This window comes from Aulonocara sp. 'chitande type north' Nkhata Bay, linkage group LG23 (genome assembly GCF_057382095.1).
Source record: "Aulonocara sp. 'chitande type north' Nkhata Bay isolate Kocher_YH1m ecotype deep benthic linkage group LG23, A_spYH_male_GT1.1, whole genome shotgun sequence".
Taxonomy (NCBI): Eukaryota; Metazoa; Chordata; class Actinopteri; order Cichliformes; family Cichlidae; genus Aulonocara; species Aulonocara sp. 'chitande type north' Nkhata Bay.
In genome coordinates, this window is record NC_141365.1 from 27,175,526 (window position 1) to 27,200,957 (window position 25,432).

The 25,432-nt window shown below is 41.0% G+C and overlaps 1 long non-coding RNA gene across 1 annotated transcript; it reads left to right on the plus strand.

Moving 5' to 3' along the window:
• Nucleotides 1-11,501: 11,501 nt before the first annotated feature.
• On the plus strand, nucleotides 11,502-12,032 carry LOC147302009 (uncharacterized). Its single transcript, XR_015127070.1, has 3 exons — nucleotides 11,502-11,623; nucleotides 11,698-11,868; nucleotides 11,948-12,032. It is a non-coding gene; the product is annotated as an uncharacterized LOC147302009 (long non-coding RNA).
• The last annotated feature ends 13,400 nt before the right edge of the window (nucleotides 12,033-25,432 follow it).

A 25,432-nucleotide genomic window follows, 5' to 3' on the forward strand; every position in this document is an offset into this window, starting at 1 on the left:
TGTGTGTGTGTGTGTGTGTGTGTCACTGTAATGAGAGAGCAGAATATTTAAGGTGGTCCAAATGTGGGCCAACTGAAATACACACCGCAGCCGAGGAATGGTTAGGAAACCGCATTCCAACCGGGAAGACCTTAAGGACTGTTTTTTTTTTATTGTAACGCTTGTATAAGGCGTTTACTAACAAAATAAATAAAAAGTTAGTCTTTAAATAATATTTATGCTCATAATTACAATTACAGTTATTGAAAAGCTATATATGTTAATATATGTATATATATATATATGTATAGAGAGCGAGAAATATTTTCTGATATTTGCATTTATGTACAAATTCTTCAATACTGTTAACATTTTTATGAAGCCCAACAGACAAAATAAAATTTAATATTTACTTATATTATGTAAACTTATGATGTAATACTTAAAAGTTGATACTATAATCTATACTTACTTTACACTTACATTATGTTCACTTAAAAGTACACTTACATTATATAAATTTATGTAAGATTATAAAGGAATACATCTAAATTAATACTATAGCATATTCTTCCATTTTGCTTACATTTTGTGGACTTAAATGTATACTTACATTAAATTTTAATAAATTGTTCAGTATTGCAAATGCTCCATACATTCCAGTAAATAAATAACTTAGAAATTACATCAAACAGTAATATTACTGAGAAAAATACATATACGTGGCCATATAAATAATGCATTTGTTTTGCCTATAAGCATTACAACTAGTTATAAATTTATTAAAATTTTTCCTATAGGCACTAGTATATCTTTAACGATCATATTGGTTAAATAAACAGAATTTAAAAGTTCTAAAATTATTTGAACTCATTACTCTAATGTCTAACATAATTTCATAAAGAAAGTCATATTTAAAAATTCAATCAATGTAAACACAAATGAAATTAAAAATATCAATGGATTATAAATCTTAAAACGTACAAAAAATTAAATACAAATTAATTTAAAAAAATTAAACAACTATTATACTTTACATTTAGTCATGTATTTTTTGTTTATTTCTTATTTCTGGCATGTACAACATTTCCTATAGTGGAGTCCATTGATGGTAGAAGTAGGACAGGATCCTTCAGATACTAGACGCTGGTGGGGGCAGAGATGGAGCAAGTAGAGACTTGGACGAGGATCTCCATCTGGCCAGGATGAAGTGGAGTTTGGAGTCTGAATGGCAGGATAACAGAAGATAGCTGATATTTAAAGAGCACAGAAGTGACTGATTGGCTTGCAAAAAGTGGGCAAGAAAAGGATTGGGTCAGAATCTGACAGTGTGGCAAAGTGTAAGTGGTGTAAAGGACAGACTGGTGTCCCAAACACCCAGGAATGCAGGTATATGAATGAATGCATATCTGTTTCATTGAACATACACATAAGCTTCATAACAAGGATGTAAAACCCATTTTGATCACCAGTGGGCCGAACAAATATGAACCATAGGTCCACATTCAGTCTTCAGAGAAAGAGAGTTTCCACAGGACTCAGTACAGTCTTATGGAAAACTAAGTACACCTCATAATTCAGTAGCTCGTAAAACCACCTTTAGCAGAAACAACTTGAAGCAGTTGTTTTCTGTATGACTATCAGTCTCTCACATCACTGTGGGGGAATTTTGGCCCACTCCTCTTTACAATGTTGCATCAGTTCATTGATGTTTGTGGGCGTTTGTTTAATTACACCTCCCTTAAGGTCTTGGCAAATGAGGTCAAGGTTTAGACTTTGACTCTGCCATTGCAGCACCTTGTTTCTTTTTCAGACATTTAGTTGTAGATGTTATTGCAGTGTCTGGAACCCAGTTTCGGCCAAACTTTAGCTGTCAGACAGACGGCATCACATTTGACTCTAGAATATTTTGGTATACAGAGGAGTTCATGGTCGACTCGGTGACTGCAAGGTGCCCACGTTGTGTGACTGCAAAACAAGCCCCTCCACCACCGTGCTGACAGCTGGCACGAAGTGTTTGTGCTGATATACTGTGTTTGGCTTTGTGCATTATGGCCACACATCCCCACTCTGGTGTCATCTGTCCAAAGCACATTGCTCCTGAAGTCTTGTGGTTTGTAGCACAGCTTTGCATCAACCTAAGCTGTGCGGTTGTGTTTGTTTTACAAAGAAGCAGCTTTCTCCTGGAAGTGATGAAAGCATCATGCGACTGTAACATTTACCCTGCTACCCGAGGACTATTGAGATATAGCTCTTGGATTTTTTGCAGTTTCTGAGCATTGCACGATTGGTCTGGACCTTAGGGTGAATTTGCTGGCACATCCACTCTGGGAAGACTGTGGCATTTTTCATAGGACTGTGAAGAATCCTATGAAGATGTCATTTTTTCCACATTGTTGGACTTCCACCCTTTTTTAATTGCAAGCATGTACTATTCTGAAATGTATGAACCATTCAAAAGATGATTAATAGTGCAAAATATTCTGAAGGAATATTTCATCCACAATGAAATTTATAGACTCCACTAAATCTTCAAAAGCACAAAAACTGAATTAAATAACCAAATTTTATGTCTATCTGTCTATTCTATTAAAAATTTCAAAATATTTTTTAGATTTTATTGGAAAAAACATTTGATCAGAAAAATGAAAAACAACCATAACAAAAAACACACCAACACGTGTCCCCTTGTCTTTTAGTCTTGAAGAGCTTTGAGCGGTCAGTGAGACTAGAAATGATATATTTAAATCCCAGGAGGGAACATCAGTTCAGGCTGATTTGCTACGTCAGTATCTGTTCACCGTATAAGTCACTGATCCAACTGAGATCCTGGCTACTTAACAGGGCTGTTCATTTATACAAAAAACAAAAAAACAGAAAAAAAAACCTAAGACAGTTTTGTTCACTGACTGGTCCAAAATTCCTCCCACAAAAATCTCTCTCGAGCAGAAAAGATTTGATAAATGTCGGTAAGGCTGCTAACAGAGAATCACCAAGTTACCAAATTCAAGAATTAAGCGATTCACCAATAAAGATGTGAGAAGTACAAATGCTTGTATGTTTACAGGTTTATGCAAATGAAGAGCAGACTGCACGTCATGAGTAAACAGTACAAAAATACACATATTTCCAAAGATTTCACAATTTACAACTTTAAATACATTTGCAGCCAAAACACACCTAATGAAAGATTTAGCACATCAGCAGCAAAAGAAATCACAAAAAACTCAATGCAGTCTTAAAACATCTGTATTAGAAAGTGGAGACAAATGGGAACACAGCTGAACTGAATAATAACTAATGAGACAAAGGGAACACGCGATACCAAAATAAAACAGGAAGAAACTAAACGAGAACAGAAACACAGACTGCAAACTGACACACACACACAAAAAAGGGAAACAAAACGTAGCGACAAGACTGACTAAACACAGGGGACACGATTTACTAAACACAGCAGACAAAACTCTGAGATAAATAAATACTCAGTGCACGAAATACACGAATATTCAGCAAGCAAGGAATAATCGAATGAAGATTAGAAAGTCAAAAAGCTCAAACACTGGGACAACCGACCCAGGACCACACACAGGCTGTTTTTACTTACTTATTTATTTATTTATTTTTAGAAACAATGTTTAGATTTAAAAATACTGGTTTAAAGGGGGCTGCATACTTTTGGACATCTTTACCTTTATCATCATTAAGCTGATGTTGATTTTGCACTTAGGATTTATTTTTTCACCCCCCTTCCTTTTTTATCTAGTGGTTTCACTTACTCCATCAATCACCAGAGGCTTACTCAAGCTACACAAACTTTTGAAGGCCACACTGGCTCAGTTTGGACAGGACATGCTGGTTTGGCCTGTCCTTCAGGTCATCTGAGGACATTTTTTGTGCCCTTCAGAGAATCCAGACCCTGAAGTGCAGCCCAGCTTATAAAACATCAAGTTTGTTTACACAGCCTTAAAATAGCTAGTGGTCGAGCTCAAACTAAAAACATGAAATTTGGGAGATTTTCCCACGGCCGTGCAATTTGAAATGTTTAAAAATCACTCGGGTTTTACGTAAAAATGAATGATTTGGCAGCACAAACTGTAAAACCGTCACTAACTGGGTGTTATTTGAAGTTGAAGGCCAGTTTCTTTGCCATGTGGCTGAACTCTGCCTGTACTGACAGAGGTTTGCAGTTAGAACAAGGTGCGTGTACATGTTTACTCAGTGTTTGGGTCATTTGACAGCCCGTGTCCTCCTACGGTCTGTCAGAGGTAGGTGATCCAGGCTTTACAGGATTGTGAAAGTGAACGATTCGTGTATTGTTTATCGTTTCGGTGTAACCACTGTCAGCATGATATATCATGGTGTTTTGTGCTAAGCGAGGGGCTTGTTTCGGCACACCAAACCCATTCCTTGTGAACTTTTTGCCTGAAAATAAGAAGCTCAGAAGCTCCACTGGTTCAATCACAACATCTGTCTGGTATAAAGTAAACTGGAACTTTTGGGGTCGATTTTTTATTTGTGATGGTTCAGGTTGTGTAACACACCGCTGACTTCCAAGACTGCAGTTGTAAATATGAACTGTCACGCATCGGGATTCTGCTGGATGGAAACAATGACAAAAAGCAGCACCAAACAAAAGGCGAGGTTTTTATTTAGAGCTCGAAGCTCAGCTCCGCTTTGTGCTGCAGAAAATGCACCTCGGGCCTAATACACGTAATTTATTTAAAGCAAAACCCCAGCAAGAAAAGCCTGATTCATACTTATGCAGAGACAAACACACAGAATGTGCATTGACAGACAAACGTGGTGCAGCTTTATGAGCAAGAATTAGCCAAAGCACGCACCTAACTTTATTTTCCTTACTTCATGGAGAGACAAACTTATTTAGGGCAGATTTTTCCAGATGTTTGTCACCACACAGGGTGTTAATGAGCCCTCTCAGGCCAGGTACTGGTTACTAATATCTCACTTTTAACAATGAGCTGCTTTCTTTTGCATGCTGTTCTGTCAATGAACTGATCCTGGAACTGAAGCTTTCGTTACCCGTTTTGCAGCCTGTAATGTAGGACGTCTTCACAGAAGCCGCTCTGCTGGTGGCTGGTGTTGTTGGTTACAGGAGCCTCTGATGATGTGGGAACCTCAGAGTGGAACTGAAACTGTCTGGAAAGAAACCAAAAGGACTCACTTTGGACACTAAGTTATTTTTCTTTAACTCGCAAGCAGCTGATCTATTTAGTGACTAAAATGGCAGAGTGGGGCAACACATAGGTGTTAAAAAACACACACATATAAAAACCACTGTTCTGTAGTGCCACTGAGATTGGTTTGGTGTCAGTTGTCTGCCTTATGTTCCCACACCCTGTCCTGTTCAAAGGACATTTGAAAAACTCAGCAGCAGAGTCTCATGACTCACTTATTCGAAAAGAAAATCCACAAACCGTAATGCTGACCAGAAGGAAGTGTGCATCCACCCCCCGACGAGAGGCTCTTGCAGATGTCGATGGTGATCCTGTGGTCACTGCTGCACTCTAGTCCTAGATGAAGGATGCAGGTCAACGGAAAGAAAATTGTCCCTACACGTAGACTGTATATGGACGATGATGATAGCTGCTCGATGAAGCTCAGTAGAAGGAAAATGTTCCTGACGTATAGACTGTATATGAAAGATGGTGATGAAAACTGGAAAAAGCTGAGTAGAAGGAAAAATAGTCCTGAGACATAGACTGTATATGATAGATGGTGACAGAAATAAATAAATGCTTTAAACTATAACTATAAATGAAATTTGAATTGAGAAACTGAATAAAGCTCAGTAGATGGCAAGTAGTCACTATACATAAGCTGTATATGAAAGATGGTGATAGTTGATTGCTGAAGCTCAGTAGAAGTAAAATAGTCCCTATATATAGACTGTATATGAAAGATGGCAATAGCCAGTGGATGAAGGAGGCAGCTCAGTAAAAGGAAAGAGTCCCTAGATATAAACCATATATGAAAGATGGACCGCACCTGAGTACAGAAACTGTAACAATAATCTATTAACTAAATTATTTTTGTAGCCATAAGACTTGATTGTGGCTTTGATACTTTTAACGTTATTTGGACACTAGTCCATAGTGTCGTGTTATTCACAGTAGTCAGCCACTTGTCTGCATTTTCCTGTCATTAGACGGCTGTCAGCATCCAGTATGTAGTCAGCTTTGGAAAATGCATGAACTGGCCCTTTAAACAGCTCAGACGGCAAACTAGTTCTGTGAAATGTCACTTTTGTGAAGTCCAGCAACACAATGATAAACATCCCAGATAATGAATTTATTACCTGTTGCCACGTTTTGTTAGTATGTGCATCACTCATAGTTATTGAGACATTACAGTGTGCATGGATGTTTACTGCAAATCATGGGACTTTGAGCGAGGGGGAAATATTGTGACAGCTTTGATTGAGGTCAGACTGTTTGCTATAAAATTAAGTTGACTGTTCATGGGAGGCTAAATAGGCCCCTCAGGCCACTGGGAAATGTGCCTGATGTGCGGTCACTTTCAAATCAAATCAAATCAAATCACTTTTATTGTCACATCACATGTGCAGGCACACTGGCACAGCACATGCGAGTGAAATTCTTGTGTGCGAGCCCCACAAGCAACAGAGATGTGCAAACACAACAACACAAACGAGCAAAATACAAGAATGGCCAACCTGAAACTAATAAATATATGTACAATATATAATAGTGTATGCATTTCTGGATGTGTATACTAAATATTTTCCTACGTGTGTGTGTGTGTGTGTGTGTGTGTGTATACACATTTTTACAAATTAAATAGTAAAAAAAAAAAAAAAAAAAATAATAATAATAATAATAATAATAATAAAATATATAAAATATACAGAGTTGAATATGTGCAAAACAAGTGGCATTTATATACAGTGTGGAGTGCATAATGTTGAAGTTCCAGTAGTGAAGCTGAGGTGTCTATGAAGTGTTCAGCAGTCTGATGGCCTGATGGAAAAAGCTGTCTCTCAGTCTGCTGGTACGGGACCGGATGCTGCAGAACCTCCTTCCTGATGGAAGCAGTCTGAACAGTTTATGGCTGGGGTGACTGGAGTCCTTGATGATCCTCCCCGCTTTCCTCAGGCAGCGCTTCCTGTAGATGTCTTGGAGGGAGGGAAGCTCACCTCCAATTATCCGTTCAGAGCACCGCACTACTCGCTGGAGAGCTTTGCAGTTGTAGGCGGTGCTGTTGCCATACCAGGTGGTGATGCATCCAGTGAGGATGCTCTCAATGGCACAGTGATAGAAGGTCCTGAGGATGCGGGGGCTCATGCCGAATCTTTTCAGTCTCCTGAGAAAGAAGAGGCGCTGCTGCGCCTTCTTCACCGTTTTGTTTATGTGTACTGACCACGTAAGATCCTCAGCCAGATGTACACCAAGGAACCGGAAGCTGCTCACTCTCTCCACAGCAGCGCCGTTGATGGTGATGGGGGTGTGTACTTCTCTGCACCTCCGGAAGTCCACTATCAACTCCTTTGTCTTTGCGACGTTGAGGGTGAGATGGTTGTCTTGACACCAGTGGGTCAGGGCGCTGACCTCCTCCTGACCTTCGTCAGCACTCATACACCACAGAAGCAGTCTCAAGGCACTTTAAAAACCCTGACGTACAACCCTATTGGTTGGGACGCTGTGTAAAAATGTACATAAAAACATAAAAACAGAATGCAGTGATCTGAAAACCTCATAAACCCATATTGTATTCACAATAGAACACAGAAAACACAGAAGAAGATAGTTGAACTGAGATATTTTACTACGTCCTGAAAAATATATGCTCATTTTGAATTAGATGTCAGTAACACTTCTAAAAGGTTCTGACAAGGGGTTACACAAATTCGTACAATTTCGTATGACCACACCCACATCGCAGATAAGTTGTAGTACAAGCTCAGTTTAATTGCTTGGTGCACAGGAGTTTAGTGCTTCTGCAGCATGACTGAGGACTTCACTGAGCTGCTGGGACTGTGCAGGTAGAAGTAAACCTTACGTGTCTTTGAAACTAAAAACTCATTCTTCAGCTTGTGCAGCTGGTTTTAAAGCATTTAAAGCAACTAAAATATGGCAAAACAAATGGAATAAGAAACGGAGCAGATACAATAGGGCCTTCGCACTCTCGGTGCTCGGGCCCTAAATATGACAAGAATATTGTGCGCTAAGTCCCCATTTTTAAAATTTTTACTATATTTTTCATGTTTGTTAAAGATATAAAATAAAGTGACTTGAGCTGAAGAGTTTAAATCTGCAATTAAGACCACAAACCCATCAGGACAGTATTTACTGAAGTCACAGATCAACTGAAAAATAAGGTTATTTTTTCTCATAGACTTCTATGCAATCTGACAGGAGTGGCCCCCTGCCGGCCATTTGAAAGAATGCAGATTCGAGGCACTTTCAGTTTGTATTCCTATGTGAGCAGCGCTGCAGCTTTTTGGGGTTTTTTTTGGAGTAACTAGGTCATGATTTATGGAAAAAGGTTTTTTTAATGTGTTTTTGTGCGCGAACCTAATGGAACTTGCCTTGTGGTTCTCAAAGGCAGATATCTGCAAAACTGGGTAACTCACACCAAAACAGTCTAGATGGTTACAGGCCAGAGGGAAAAATATGTAAATTTGATATTTTTAGCAGGACTGTGGTGAGGACGACTTTTCCCCAGATGCTGTGTTTCTTTATCTTTAAAGAAGAAAAAGAAAAAAAGACCATCCTGGTTCAGAGAATTGGAAGATTAAATTTCACCCTCAATTGCTGAAAAGATGGAAAATGTCCATCAATGTAAATATCTTTGAGAGAACAAAACACTCTTCCTTGCCATGTCACAAACGTGATGTCCTCCAGCCCAGGCCTGAAGGCATGATTGTTACATATTGGAGCATCCAGATACATTTTAGGAGCCTTTACTGTGCCCAATAGTTGGTTCCAGACCTTAATTGAATTTTGAATCACAGGATTTCTGCCATATAGTGTATTCTTCACTTTTATCGGGCTATTAAGCAGGGCTGGAAGACAAGTTTGTCTACAAGACAGGTGTTCCATCATTAACCATGAAGGCTGTCCTTCCAAATCAGCACAGCCAAAATGAAAGAATATTTAAGTGTGCAGCCATATAATATACTCTAAAATTTGGGAGTCCAAGGCCACCACAAGTCTTCTGTTTAACAAGATGTTTTTTTGGAAATTCTAGGAACCTTACCCAACCACACAAAGGAGGATACAATAGAATCCAGCTTTTTAAAATATGACTGGGGAATATCTCTACAGCACTTTGATATTGATCCACATATCACTACTATTGATACCAGCTTCGGTATCGATAGTAGTGATATGTGGATACGCCTCTAACCTGTAGGCAACCTGTTGCTTTTTTGTTAGAGCAGCGCTGGTGAAACCTGTGCAGACTGATCTGAGACACTTATAGTATATAAACGATCGTTTGTGAAGCCTCTGTTTTTCTTCCCTGTGATTAAAAAGCACTTCTCGTTTACTTTACATACAAAATCGCTGCAAGTTGGCTGGCTTGCTGGCAAAGCCGAAGGGGAACTTTTTGGCCGCTACGTTGCCATGGCAGGGTGTTGCCTCAAACATGGCAGTTACATGTGAGCATTTACCCGGGATGCGCCACCTTCGAAAGTAAGCTTTGTTTTAAAAACACACCAGGTTTTAAAGCTGCTTGGCTCGGACCCCGAGGGCCTGGCAGCTGAGCTGCAACCCTCTCGTCTTTATGGGGAGATTTTTAAGAGCTACAGCATTTCTGTTTCTGGAGCTCTGTTGGTTTTGTTTTTTTCCTGTGAAGTTGTAGCATTTTGAAGATGATGACGGCTTGATTTGTACCTGCGGAGCTTGGATTTAATGGCTTTGTGATGTAGAGAGGCTAATTGAGACATCCAGAAATTGATTTACAGTAGGTAATTAAAGCAAATGGTAGTCCTTTGTAAAGGATGATAGGTCCTTGGCTGACAGCGTGCTTATGAATCTGCAGTTTCTTTTGGAGCTTTTTCTCTGATTACGTCTTGTTTTAAAATTAAAGTCCAGCTTCTGCCTTCTGTTGCTGGGATTAATGCTACAGAGAACAGAAGGGGTCAGCCAGCCAGCAGCCGTTGTGCCTCATTATTAGTGTTCTTCATGACTCAACTCCACCGGTTTAAACATTTGGCAGCACCAAAACAGGCCCAGAGAAAGCCTGGGTAACTTTCCACTGTGCCACCGCAGGCTGCTGCAGCTTTTTTTTATTGCGACACGCAGAGGTGGCATTTACACAGCAGTAAACACGCTCCCAAAGTCTGACGACAACTTGTGAACTTTCTCCGATTTAAAAGCTGGATTTTAAAGCTGACGCCCTCTGTCAGCTCCCAGCCCCGCACAGCGAAAAGACAGCAAATCATTGCCGATTTAGTAAAAACTTCAGTTTATTGCTTCGTGATGTTTATCCCGTCCTTCCTTTGAACGGCAGAATAATCCAATCACAGCTGCAGTCGTTAGATTTCACGGATTAACATTTTTCACACCATAGTCCAGCTTAATATATATTTAAAGATCCCTTGGGCTTTTTTGCAATAGATAATCAACATTTGTCCTGACTTATCTGGACTCAAGCCCACACTTTTTAATGAGAGCATAGCATCAAGTCAGTTAAACCTCTGAGATATTGATCTTGTTGGTTAAATCGCAGAGGGGGTTGTTAATCAGTTTCAGCTGCTTTGGTATTCACGAAATTAATAACAGGTGTACTAGAGGGACAACAATGAGACAACCCCCAACACAGGAAAGGTTTTGCAGGTGGAGGCCAGTCACAGATTTTCCCTCCTCATCTGTTTTATTTGGATTTACATGGACCCCAAAGAGCTTGCACAGGTAGTCCAACTCCTCCATGATGGCACATCAATATGTGTCATTGCCAGAAGGTTTGCTGTATCTACCAGCACAGTCTCAAAAGCACAGTCAGCTGTGGAGTTCATTGTGCTGCCTGTAACATTGCTCAGCATGACTGGTTTGGTGGTGGGTCAGTGATGGTCTGGGGAGGCATATCCATGGAGGGACACACAGGCTTCTACAGGCTGGGCAACAACACCCTAACTGCCATTAGGTATCAGGATGGAGTCCTGGGCTCAATGTCAGACCCTACACTGGCGCAGTGGGTCCTGGGTTTCTCACAACCATGCCCAACCTGATGCGGCGAGAGTATGCCAGCAGTTCCTGTAGGATTAAGCAACTGATACCACTGACTGGGCGTCACACTCGCGTAAACTAAATCCAGTAGACGACCTCTGGGACATTAGGTTTTGGTCCATCTGACACTGCCAGGTTGCACCAAAGCCTGTACAAGAGCTCAGTGATGGCCTGGTCCAGATCTGGGAGATTCCAGGACACCATCTGTTGTCTCATTAGGAGCATGCCCCAGTCTTGTCAGGCGTGCATACAAACTACTGTGTACGTGTCATGGTCTGGTTGGGCACCTGCAGGTCTCAGACAGCAGCTCCTCCTCCTTTAGGCGGAGTCCGGTTGCCCCTCCCTGGCTGACCACCTGTGAGCAATCGTGCCAGCGGTATATCAGACCTGCGCTCTCAACCACTCATCGCCTGAGTATCTGCTATTCCCATGTTAGTTCAGTGGAGCACCCTAAAACCTTGTCTTAACGCCGTGTGATGACTGACCTGTCTTTTCTTGTCCTCAGCGATAGCACCCGGAGTGGAGATCTTGTTCCCCTCGCTCCCGTCCTCCTGGACCTGGGCCGCCAGCTGCTCACACAACGTGGCCTGCCGACCCACTGCTCACCTGCCTGCCTCCCCACGCCTCGACCGCTTCCGGGTTTTCCGCTCCACCTGTCCCCTCCATCTGAAACCAAGTAAGGCAATTCAATTCAACTGCGGAGGATTATTGGTTGTCTGCTGGATCCCTCTGATCGTGATCTCCTCTTGTTCCAGTGCCCCGGCCCCTACCTAGTCCTGTTTCTACCTCCCCGCTGTCCCCGCTGTTCAGCCGTCTCCTAGAGGTGTCTAGGTCGCCCTCATTTTCACAGACTAATCCTACGCGCCACTAGTGTGGTGGCGTCGCTTTGTGTTTCACCTTTGTTTTCCCTGTGGGCGGAAATAAATCATTTGTTTTCTGTCACCTCGCTTCCGGGTTGGTTTCTGCGCCTGTGTCCATCCCTGTTCCCTCGTGCCGTTGAGCCGTGACAGTACCATTCTGAGATTCAGGCTCTATAGGATTCATTCCTAACACCGTACCCACCCTGTCCATATCAGTATAGATATCATGCACGATTTCATTTCCCACTGAGATTTGATGTGTTTTCAGAGTGTTTGAGCAGTTTATATCATTACCTTATCGTCCAATAATTAGCCCTGTGAGTTGAGTCTGGGTTTGTTGTACCTGCAGGGACAGAGATGGACTGTCTGCCTTGTTTATGAGAGTAAAGAAACAGAAGAAGGAAGAATCAGGCAGAGCCTCGATCTCAGCTCCTCGCCAGCACCTTGAGGATGAATAGAAATGAGCCAGAACTCCTCTCCAGGTTGGAAACTCACCAATGTTGTGGCAGAATGAGAACACGAGGTTACCTTTGTTTCTAAAGTCTCTTTAAACCACGTGTGATGATAATGAACATCTCAGATCTGGTCTCCATTAAGAGCAAACCTCATTTTTGCAATGAAACAATATTATTCAACTCAGCTCGAATGTTGTTTGGTTTCGCAGATGTCAGAATGCGTAAACATCTGCTTCCTTTTGCCCATCCTCGTGCTTTGACACGTCTCCAAAATATGAAACACAGAATCCAGTCGACTCTTTCAGACATATGAGGTCTCAAATTAACATCGGGCCACCGACAGACAGAAGGATAAAGGATGTAGATCAAGATATGATTAAAGGTCACAGCCATTGGAAATTACAGGCCTGCTGGAGTCATGTTATTTTCCATGTCAGGCCAGTCACTAGCACCAGCGGCTCGAGGATGAGTGGCTGGTTAGTGGTGAAAGCCGTGCAGTCGAAGGGGACACAGCGAGCAGCAGCTCTGGTTAATAGCTGTATCCGGGAGCGGATGCTCTGGTAAATTAGTGGCAGATGTTGGCAAGTTTGGATGCAGCGTTGGTTTCCATCATGGAAGTGAGGAATTAAAACAGCTTTTCATTTACAGGAAACCAGCAGAAGCTCTTTGTGTTTGCACTTGTACCTATTTCAGCCACTAAACTCTTTAACTCATTCCTTCTGACTGCAGGATCTTAAGAGGAACATATTTAGCCATTGATAAGGTTACATTGTTGCCTGTTAACAATGAGCATCACCAGTATTTCAAATAATGAGTCAAACATATGGAAACATAGATTCTTTGAGCCAAAGACTCAGCTTTTTTTTTCTTCCTCACTTTTACACCCGCCCATGAAGTTGAACTATGGTCTTTGTCTGGAGAAAAGAGAAACAGCCTCTTTTACAACACAGCAGATGCTTTATTACAGCAGGGTAATCTTTCAGAAGTAGATACAAGTATTAAAGCTGACATATAAACTTTTAAAGTTTATATGTCAGCTTTTATAAAGCCTGTGGCATTTCAAGAATCAAGGCCATCCGAAGCCATCTTGAAGATACCTGCTGAGGATAGAATTATTTTGAAGAAAAAGTCAGTCAGACGGCCATTTTTGGATGATTTCAGTTTCAATTCTGAATAACTTAAAATCCCAAAGAGCCTCTGTTGACCTTTAAGCCTCATTTCAACATAATAATAATAATCCCTTCCTGATTATTTAATACAGCTTTGTTTTAGCTCAGTTTTAAACATTGGGGAGTGCCGGTTATCTCTCAATAGGCTAATACACTCAACAAAAATATAAACGCAACACTTTTGTTACTGCTCCCATTCCCCATGGGATGGACGTAGAGACCTAAAATTCATTCCAGATACACAATATAACCATCCCTCCCAAACAGTGGTCACAAATCAGTCCAAATGTGTGGTAGTGGGCACATCTGCCATATTGAGATAATCCATCCCACCTCACAGGTGTGCCACATCAGGATGCTGATCTGACATCATGAGTAGTGCACAGGTGTACCTCAGACTGCCCACAACAAAAGGCCACCCTGGAATGTGCAGTTTTTTGCGCTATTGGGGGTCTGGGGACCCAGAACCGGTCAGTATCTGGTGTGACCACCATTTGCCTCATGCAGTGCAACACATCGTCGCATGGAGTCTATCAGATTGTCAATTGTGGCCTGTGGAATGTTGGTCCACTCCACTTCAATGGCTGTGCGAGGTTGTTGGATATTCGTGGGAACTGGTACACGCTGTCGTATACGCCGGTCAAGCACATCCCGAACATGCTCAATGGGTGACATGTCTGGTGAGTATGCTGGCCATGCAAGAACTGGGACATTCTCAGCTGCCATCTGCCCTGAACAATGTGAACCATGATTCATCCGTGAAGCGCACACCTCTCCAACGTGCCAGACGCCATCGAATGTGAGCATTTGCCCACACAAGTCTGTTACGACGACGAGCTGGAGTCAGGTCAAGACCCCGATGAGGACGACGGGCATGCAGTTGAGCGTCCCTGAGACGGTTTCTGACAGTTTGTGCAGAAATTGTTTGGTTGTGCAAACCAATTGTTCCAGCAGCTGTCTGGGTGGCTGGTCTCAGACGATCTTGGAGGTGAACCTGCTGGATGTGGAGGTCCTGGGCTGGTGTGGTTACACGAGGTCTGCGGTTGTGAGGCCGGTTGGATGTGCTGCCATATTCTCTGAAACGCCTGTGGAGACGGCTTATGGTTGAGAAATGAACATTCAATGCACGGGCGACAGATCTGGTTGACATTCCTGCTGTCAGCATGCCAATTGCACGCTCCCTCATTGCTGTGGCATCTGTGGCATTTTGCTGTGAGACAAAACTGCACATTCCAGGGTGGCCTTTTGTTGTGGGCAGTCTGAGGTACACCTGTGCACTACTCATGATGTCAGATCAGCATCCTGATGTGGCACACCTGTGAGGTGGGATGGATTATCTCAATATAGCAGATGTGCCCACTACCACACATTTGGACTGATTTGTGACCACTGTTTGGGAGGGATGGTTATATTGTGTATCTGGAATGAATTTTAGGTCTCTACGTCCATCCCATGGGGAATGGGAGCAGTAACAAAGGTGTTGCGTTTATATTTTTGTTGAGTGTATATACAGACAGCTTAGTCATGACAAAAAGTCACAAAAAACAGAATAAAACCATGCATTCTTCAGTACTCATGGGCACTCACTCTTACATTTTGTCATGTAAAGGGCTAATAAGTTTTTCTGTACCACTTTCGCCAAGAGCGTCCTCATAGGAGATCATCTAATTGTTGGGGTTTTCTCTCTCTTATTGCGGGGTTTTTACCTTACAATATATAGATTGCCTTTAGGTGCTCTTGTTATGATTTAGTACCATATAAATAAATTGAATTCAATATATTCTTTGAAACTTTGGATATAATACAAATAAATAACGAAGGACTGAAGGCTCAATAGGGTCCAAAAGTCTGAAGTGCAAATCGCCCCTCTGAATGAGTTTTTCCTCATGAATCAGTTCAAAAAGCAGACCAACAAATGGAGCATTTAAGGTCAGGAGGAACAGGAATACAAAAAGTGCAGACGCCCAAAAGAACACAGGAACAAGGAAAGTGGCTGGGTGGTGTGGTGGAGGAAGAGGCGACAGAGCACAGCTGAACATAGTCAATATCCACAGACAGGAAGTAGATTGGGAAGGGGAACACCTAAAGTTGAGACCGAGGAAGGAGCACATAGGAAACACAGAGGAAACTATGACAAACTTACAATAAAAAACATGGGGCTAAACCTATGTGAGAACAGCAATAAGGCATCCAAAACTAAATGTGAAAAAAGTTGCTTAAAGGTTGCTTACAACAAGTAATACTCAAAATCACTCAAAGCACTGATACGTCAGTGAAAATGAATCAAAAATGCTTGAGTAATAAACAAGAACCAAAAAAACTCAGAAGCAACAGAAAGGCCATGGAACCAGACCAGGTACGCTGACAGTCCTTCTGCAGCAGGCCCGAAAAATGGCTCTGTTACTTTGAATGGGGTAAAATGTTCTGAACCCCGAGAGGAGTGCGTCATTGACCGCTTTACTGTAATTTAAGTGGAGAAGATTACTGGAACTGACGTCAAGAGGTTTTCAATCAATAGTGACAGCATTTTTTTTCATAAATAACAGCTGCTCTGTCTTTATTCATAACAGTTTAGTCTCCAGCACTTCACCAAATGAGAAAATTACCTCTTTTCTTTGCCCTGATTTGACCTCCAGAGAGAATATAATTAGGAGCCAGGAAACAGGCTCTTTCTCACTGTATTTACTGCAATTAGACAGAATAATCTGCACATAAAATGAAGAGGCACCCCACACCTTTATTAGTCTTTCTCTCTGGAAAGTGGTCTTTGGATTCCCTATTCTTATCAGCTGGTGTTTTAGCTGGTGTCTGCAAGCCATGTCTGCATCGTCTGGTAGTTTGTGGCTTGTTTATTGTGCTTTTATAGCTCATTCACTGTGGATTTTATTGTCTTTACAACATGCTTTTACCACTGGAAACTCCTGCCTGCAGAAACAGTGCTGGGAATTTGAATCAAGAAGACTTTAATGAATTTCTAACAGATTACAGAGTGGATTTACATCGCGGGTGAAGTAATGTTTTAGAAGAATAAACTCACACAACAATATTTCAGCACTCTAATGATGCAGTCTGATATGTTTTATTTTGCAGCTCGGTGTCAGATATCTGTGGGCTGATGAGTCACTCTAAGCTGTTAGTCATTGTTTTTGCGGGATGAGAGGTTGACAGCTGCATGAGGAAAAAAGAAAAAAAAAAGTCTGATAATCTTTGAAGAAATACCAGTGGTTTTAAAGAACCAGGTATATTACATTGACAAGATCAGGTATTAAAAACAGACATGATGTTAAAATAGTTCAACTATTGTCATTGAGGAAATGCCATCTGGGAAGATAAATACATGCGCTTGTTTTAAATAGTGAGCTATCCGAAGGAATGATGATCCCCGAGGCTGCTCAACTCCTGAATAGTAAAAACTAAATGAATCATGATCAGTGTTTGTGTCTGAAACTCTTGAAATTTTTATTTTTTCACAATTTACTAAAGTACATTTTAAAGGTGACTAAGCGTTGCCTCAAGATCGCCAGGGTTACAAAAACAAGAACCCGAGTGCAGAAAGTAAGCAAACAAAACACAAACCTTTATTAGATTGGATGCAAAATGTGAACAAATAGAAGTCCTGCCTATGTTCAAACTGAGCATCTGACTGAGGAAGACAGATGTGGCACGGTTGTTGGTCTGAGTATTTCAGAGTTTACAAAGAATGGTCTGAAAAAGAGAAAATATCCAGTGAAAATGCCTTGTTGATGTCAGAGGCCAGAGGAGGCCGGACTACTTCTGCTAATAACCAAGGTATGCAGAAAAGCATGTCTGAACACAACGCGTTGAACCTCGAAACAGATGGGCTACAGCGGCAGAAGACCACGACAGGTGACAATGAGTTCACTGTACACAAATGGCCTCCACTGTGACCAGATGTCAATTCAGGAGAGATTTCGGGAGATTTACATCATTCAACTTCAACAACTCAGAGACAGCACCAAGCCTGGGACTACGAGAATGTAGATATAAAACATTTTCTATGACAAATACACTGATTCACGAACATTATGTGTTGATGGACATTTTCATTTACATGACCAGTCTCATATCCAGTGATTTGTGTTCAGCCGTACAAAGGGAAGTGAATACGATCCTGCCAGATGGGCCATCTTGGAGGATCATAGCCATTTTTTATGGTTCCATTTGTACATTGGCTGCTATTAGTTGAGGTTAGAGGAAAAACATTCTGGTTAACGGAGACTTTAATGACAAAACCACAGCTTTCAGTTTACTAAAGACCTCATACCTAAACCTGAGACAGTAAGCCCTAGGCTATATTTTCAAATTTCCACTGAAAAACATCTTAGCAACAGAGGCAAAATCACAATGACAAAATGAACAACCTGGGGCTCTCTGGATCGGAGACACTTGAGAAAATTATCCACACCACCTGTCCAGATTGAGACTTCCAAATGATTAATTAGAGAATTTTTGAGCATTTTTTTTTATGCACAAAATGTTTACGCAGCAGAAACGCAGCCCAACAGGTTCGTCATCCACCATATAGCAGGTGAAATCTTCATCTGTGCAAGGCTTTGCAGCCTTCCAGTAAAAAAGTGCTTGCTATGATACAGATATGGTCTGGTCTCATTTGTTTTCTGGTAAAACATCTGATTGCATCATGTCATCTGGTTTCACTGGTTATGTTCACTCATTGGCAGCTGTTGTGTGAGGTTGGAGAAAGAAGGCGATATTCACAGTGATAAAACCACAGCCTTCCTCTAACATTAACCAAAACGCTTTCATTGCTTTAACCCTAAGCCACTAACAAGACACCTGGTGATTGTGAAAAGTCAGCCAAGTGGGTCTGAAAGTGAAAGGGTTGGATTTTGGTTTCAGTTTTTCTGACACATAGTACTGTGTCAAAGCCTTGAAACACCGCACATACAGTATGTTTGATAGGAAAATGGAAGATATGTGCAGTGTTTTGTTGAAATATGTACAAACATACATAGAAATACAGCTTATTAAGCAAACACTGAGTTTGTACAATACTACCGAGTCTTCAGGAATAGTTCTGCAGGCTTCTTGAAGGACATTCAAAGCTCTTCTCTGGATGTTTCTGCCTTTTGTTCTGTTCTCTGTCAACATGATCCCACACTGCTTCAGTAGTGTTGAGGTCTGGGGAAGCCGATCCATGACTGATGGTGTTCTGCTGTGTGTTTTTCTATCCAGGTTTCACATTGTGGATCAAAATCTGATGGTACGTTTCCAAGTTTTCCAACACCACAGGTTGAAATGCAGCCCCAAACCATGACAGAGGCTCCACCGTGATTTACAAATGCCTGTAAACACTCACTGTTGTAGCTCTGTCCTGACCTCTGTATGGAGAGGTCAGGAGATAACAGGCCTGTTGCCATTGGCAGACCTTAGCCTTTTCTCTGTTTCATCTCCCTGTTAAGATTGGCTTCTTGACAGCCAGCCTTCCACTGAGATCATTTTTGATTAATGATGGATCTGTTGAATTTCCAGATGCATCGTTTAGGTCCCGTATCAGTTTTTTTTTTTTGCTTAAAAATCTCCCTGTTTCTTAAGGTTATTACTTTCAGATACTGTTAATCTGATGTAGATGTTTTTCTAGGCCTGACATTTTTTCCTTTGTTCTCCACATTTTCAGTTTCTTCACCTTTTTAAGAAAACACTGTACCCCATGTTGAAATTGGCCAAATTTCTAGCCAATAGCTCTTTGGGAATCACGTTGTTGTTACAAGAATATAATTTTATGTCTGTCAAACTGTTATCTTTGGCAGTTTTCATAGACTCAACTAAAGAAGCTGGACTGACAAATGAGTGAAAAAGCAGTCAGTGTCAAAGAAATAAAAAAGACCATCAGAAAGCCTGGAAAACTATTGCTCAAGACCCTGACAATGACGCGAAAGTCTGTCTCCTTGAACACAACGTAGAAAGAAATGAATGGTGGCTCAAGACTTTTGCACAGTAGTTTACCGTTCAAGTAAGCTGGAGATAGAAAGAATTAATAATGAAATGGAGATTTCATTGTTTCAAAATTGCTTAATACAATAACAATTGCTAATCTGTTATCATTAATTGTGACCAGTAATAAAATACAAAATACAAAAAGTAATACAATGAGCTAGTTTTCACTGATTAGCACGCCAACTTAAAATTCCTGCCTGGGACACCAGCCACAATCTTTTCTTTACCCAACCTAGTGGCGTTTTTAGACAATACTGATTTCAGGAAAGTTTTTCAAAACTTCTTGCAAGCAACAGTACATTCTTCTGCATGGAAACGAAACCTCTTTACCGCATTACCTCGATTAAGAACCTTGATTTGGGCTATTGAGAGAGAGCACATAATAATCCCTTAGTCATATGTATGCATATTGCCAACCCACAACAATTGCCATGACTTTTAAAACACACATGATATGCCTACTTGGATGGTTGGTGTTCCAAAGCTTGTGTATTTTGACACGATGTCATGGTTTGGTGCAAACCACTGGAAATAACCAATTTCAGAGTCGTGCTGTGGTCTGGAAGCCCCATCTATCCAAACATCCAGTAAAAGTTGAAATCCATATACAATAGGAAAACCAGTAAAAAAAAAAGAAAAGAAGAAGAAGTTGTGTTCCATATCCATATGGGACTCAAACTAGTCTTCTTGGTAACATGACCACTATAACAACTTTGTTATATCAAGAATTTATATTTGAAAGTAGAAAAACCTCAGTGAATAACTCCTGTTTAATGTGCTTATAACACTCAAACATGTGACCATTAAGTGTTCCTGTCATGAATCGCTGTGCGGCAGGCAGGAGTTGGACCCAAAATGCAGGACTCACAGACTCGGGGAGGTGAACTCAAAACACAGCTTTATTTGCTGGTAGAACAAACATACAAAACTAGACTAAACTGGGAAACCATAAACTAAGAACTCACAGGGAGACACAGGGAGATCCACACACAGCATGAGGGACGACGCGACACTGACTCAGAGAAACACAGGGTTTAAATACACTGGGAAGTAACGAGGGGAATGAGACACAGAAGGAGGGCACAGCTGGGAGAAATCAGGACTGACGAGACAAGCAAAGCAGGACGCATTCACATGAGACACGGACCATCAAAGTAAAACAGGAAGTATCACACAGAGACGCGAACTTGACACAGTGGAGACAGCAACTAAGAAATACAGAGACATAAACCATAAGGCAGAGGTCTAAGAACCAAAATACACAGGGAAATACTCAGCTGGGAACACAAGAGACTAGACTAGAGAGAGTAACAAAAAACCAACCATGAGAACATAATGCACAATGCAGAGTGACAGAAAACAAGAAACTCAAACATGCAAAGACACACAATTACACAGAACAGAGGGGACACAGAGAGACATGAAGGGCAAGGGATCAAAACTAGAAGCCATAGAATAAATCACACACAAGTACAATAATACAAAAATCACAAAGAACTAAAAACGCTGGGTCAGGAGACCCAGGACCGTGACAGTTCCAGTAATTTGTGATGGTAATACCCTTTGTAAAAAGCAACACTCTAATGTGGCAGTAGCTTATTTTTACAATCAAAACATCCACTGCTACAAAAGCAGTTTGGCAGGCACCATTGTCTAACTGAGCAAAACTATTCATTTCTTTCAAGAAATAGTTTGGAATAGTTTCTTTTTTATCAAGCAGATGTAAAAAAGCATATGTCGAAGTGCCAAAAACGGTGGTTCCTCTAGTGGCCACTTGAGGCTGGCTCCAAAAGGGAGTGAGTCCCCACAGAGTCACATGTAAAAATGTTTAATATATCGATCCAGGTGATCGATATATGCATTTTTTTTCTCTGCCCGTTCTGTTGGTTTTTGTCTTTTGCCCTTCTCCCCCGTCCCTCTTCTCAGCTGTTTCTCTTTCCCTCTTTCTTTCTCCCCTTCTTTCCCCCAGTCAAGTCTGTCCCGTATTCAGTAAGTGAAAATAAAAGAAACAATAAAAGGTGAATCAAATGGACCATTACGGCAAGGCTGGGATGGTCAATTTGGTAAAGTAAATCCGTTGGGCATCTTTCTTTGCCTTTAGACAACAATTCTGATGGCAAAAGAGCCAAACGGGACAGGCAAAAAAAAAATAAAAAATAAAAAATGTTTAACTTGTTTACATCCTGCTGCAAATGTTCTAACTAACATCAATCTGTCTTTATTGAGGGCATGGCTGCTTTGATTTGTGCTAAAATAAGGAGCTATAGTCCTTGAACTGGACCTTTTGACCATGTTTGTGCTGTTGGTGCCTTTGAGCCCACCTACACAAGGTGAGATCTGCAACTTCTTATTTTCTTATTTCAACTTGTAAAATCACAGTTTTTCATCAGGAATGATCTTGGTGACATGCTGCAGTTAGGAAATTTATGACAGACATTTATTATTATTGTTATTATTATTATGAAATTTGATATTATTTCATAGTGAAAGGTGAACTTAAATGTTAAACTGTTTGTATTGTTATGCATGACTGGATCACCTGTTTCTAAAGAGAGAGAGAGAGAGAGAGTGAAACAAAAGTGAGGTTGAGAATATTGCACAAGTTGTAATGTCACACAGTATTCTTAAATGCTGTGGTTATATGCTTAAGTTCTGATCTTTTTTAGTTAAAGTTCATAATTATTTTGTAAACATCTGGGAACTGAGGAGACCAGTTGCTAGACTTTTGGCAGATGAATGTTGGTCCATTCTTGCCTGATATAGGAGTCCAGCTGCTCAACAGTCCGGGTGAGTCTTTGTTTATTTCACGCTGCTCCACATTATTTCAGTTGGTGAAAGGTCTGGACTGCAGGCGGGACAGTTCAGCACCCAGACGTTTCTACTATGAAGCCATGCTGCTGTAATAGATGCAGCATGCTGTTTAACATTGTCCTGGTGAAATATGCAAGGCCTTCCCTGAAAAAGAAGTTGCCTGGATGGGAGTACATGTTGCTTCAAAACCTGTTTATACCTTTTAAATGGTAAAATGGTAAATGGCCTGTATTTGTATAGCGCTTGACTTAGTCCCTAAGGACCCCAAAGCGCTTTACACTACATTCAGTCATTCACACACACATTCACAAACTGGTGATGGCAAGCTACATTGTAGCCACAGCTGCCCTGGGGCGCAGTGACAGAGACGAGGCAGCTTCCAGATGTATCAGCTTTCAATTTGATAGGCTGTGGCGTCCATTTTTTCCAAAGACAATTTCGTATCTGTATTAACCTGACTCAGAACAGGTTTCCACTTTGCCTCAGTGCATTTTAAATGAGTTTTGGCCCAGAGAGGAGAGCAGCCTTTCAGGATCATGTTTGCACATGACTTCTTTGCATGATAGAGCTTTAACCTGTTTTTGTGGATGGCAGGGCAAAGGGTGTTCACAGACAATGATTGATAGAAGTGTTCCTGAGTCCTAGCACTGATTTCCACGACAGAATCATCACTAATTTTAAAGCAGAAAACGTCAAGATAAATACAGATTTTGAGCTTTGCCTCTTACACACAGATTTCTCCAGATGAGATATTCAAAGCCTCCCCAATTTTACTTCTGAGAAAGTTTACATCTCTACTTATGAGAAACTGCTCCTGCCAATTAGCCCAACTAGCTACAAAATGTTCCTCCAGCTGTTTCTGCTAAGTACCACTTACTTTTCCAGCCTTTTTTTTACCCTTGTCGCAACTTTTAAAATTCAGTATGAGATCATATTTTTCTTAGACTGGTACATTTTCTCACAAATCATTGAATTCTGTATTTATTTTTACATTTGACACAGCATGCTAAGTTTACTGAAACTGAGGTTGTACATTAGACCAAATATTTGGGTTGGAGACCTCTTAAAAAAGCAAGAGGCTTACAAGAATCCCTCCCTAAGAGTGCTGCATGTGAATGTTGCCACACCTGCACCCTGTAAATAAAATTTCTAGGAAGACCTGGTCATGCTTGCTTATTTCTCCCTGCGGTCTTATTGTGGTCTTTGTGGAGAACTTGCTACTTGTAATAGAAAAAAAAATCCCATGATTGTATCGTGGAATTTAACACTCAATAGGATCCAATAATTAAAAAAGTCCCACAATTTCATTCATATTACTCAGTTCAGGAAAGCTCCATTCAGAACCCATTTCCCAGAAGTCATGTGATCCTAAATTTATGGAAACAGAAAAAACACCTTATTGACAGATTTGTTTGTCTGCGTCAGACTAAATAAAGAGAAGTTTTGCATTCGGCCTCCCACAAAGCCGACAAATAGACTGCCAGACGCTTCTCATGAAATCGTCTGGACCTCTGACCTAACTACCTCCTACCCTGTACTTTAACCCAGCAGCCTCTGAAAAACCTCTGCACTTATTTATACTGCCGGCTCACACAGCTGAACATTAGTGCTTGTTAAAGGCACTCCTGTGGTGCACAGCCAGCTTGTTAGCAATTTGTTTGGTGGAGGAGTTATCAGGCTGCAAGCTGCACATAAATTTGGAAGCCCTTTTGATCTTCGCTGCATGTAAATCATAATCAGAAGATATTCAAATCCTTGTGGAAGATCTTTACAGTACAGAGAGCTCAGTGTTGAAGCATCAGCGTTTTAGCTGTTTGCATCTGAGCGTGCGTCTCATGAATACTGACCTGATTTCCAATAAAACAGCTCATTCTGACACAGATCAGAGCTCTAACCAAATAACGACATGTTACCACACAACATGTTACAATTATTTAAAGCATGTCGGTCGATTATACTGACACTTACTTGGCTTGTTAGTTAAGAACCATTTCCTCCAATGATTGAACTAAAAGTGTCTAATTTAAGGAAAAGCAGGTGTTGGACTTTTATCAGGTTGGAATGAAACTCCTGGAAGGAAGGATGCTGGCTGGTTAGAGAAATGATTTGTGGCCCACACAGCCTCCCAGCTATTTGAAGTAGGAGCATTTTTCTGCCGTCCCGTAAGCGGCAGCATGCCTAGAGAGAGATCACGAATCAAAGAAAAAATAAATAAAACCTCCTCATTGTATGAGCTTCAGCTGCAGCAGAGATGAAGTAAGTTTGTTAAAGTGGAAGATCTTGAAGGTAAGTGAGATTATCACGGTGTAAAAGTGAACTGTATTTATTAATGTGAATTGAAAAAAACAAACAGGCATTTTTTGCAGTTTTCTGAGCATTGTATGGTCTGAACTATTCCTGAAGACGACTTAAAGACATGACAAGAAAGCTGCCTAAGAGCGTTCAGACTGTACAAACTCTGTTTGCTTCATATGCTGTATTTCTATGTATGTTTGCCATTTTCCTAGCAACATAAAAAGAAAGGGGGGGACTCAAAACCTTTGTTCAGTACTCTGTGGTCATTATTTGCTGAATTATATGTTATTGTTTTGAATTATATGCCAAGTTTGGCTACTCAGATTCTGATCATGTAGGACAAGTTTGCAAGCAGAGATTTGGTGTAGTAAAACACAGTAACCATTCATTTTTTCTGTAACACACGTAAACATTCATAGAAACTCTTGAAATCCATCTTTGTTGATGTTTCCACAACATCAGCAGAAAGACAAAAGCCCTTTAGCTCACTACAACCCACAAGAACGCTCGCTGAGATCGTCCACAAAAATTCTGAGGTTTCATCAACAACAGCGACTACTCAACTCTGCAGCTGAACAAACTGCAACATCACAGTAAAAATATCCACAAACCCTCAGCGTTGGAGGGGGAACTGACCTGCCACTGAGCTCATGGAACTCATCTGTTTCCCACTC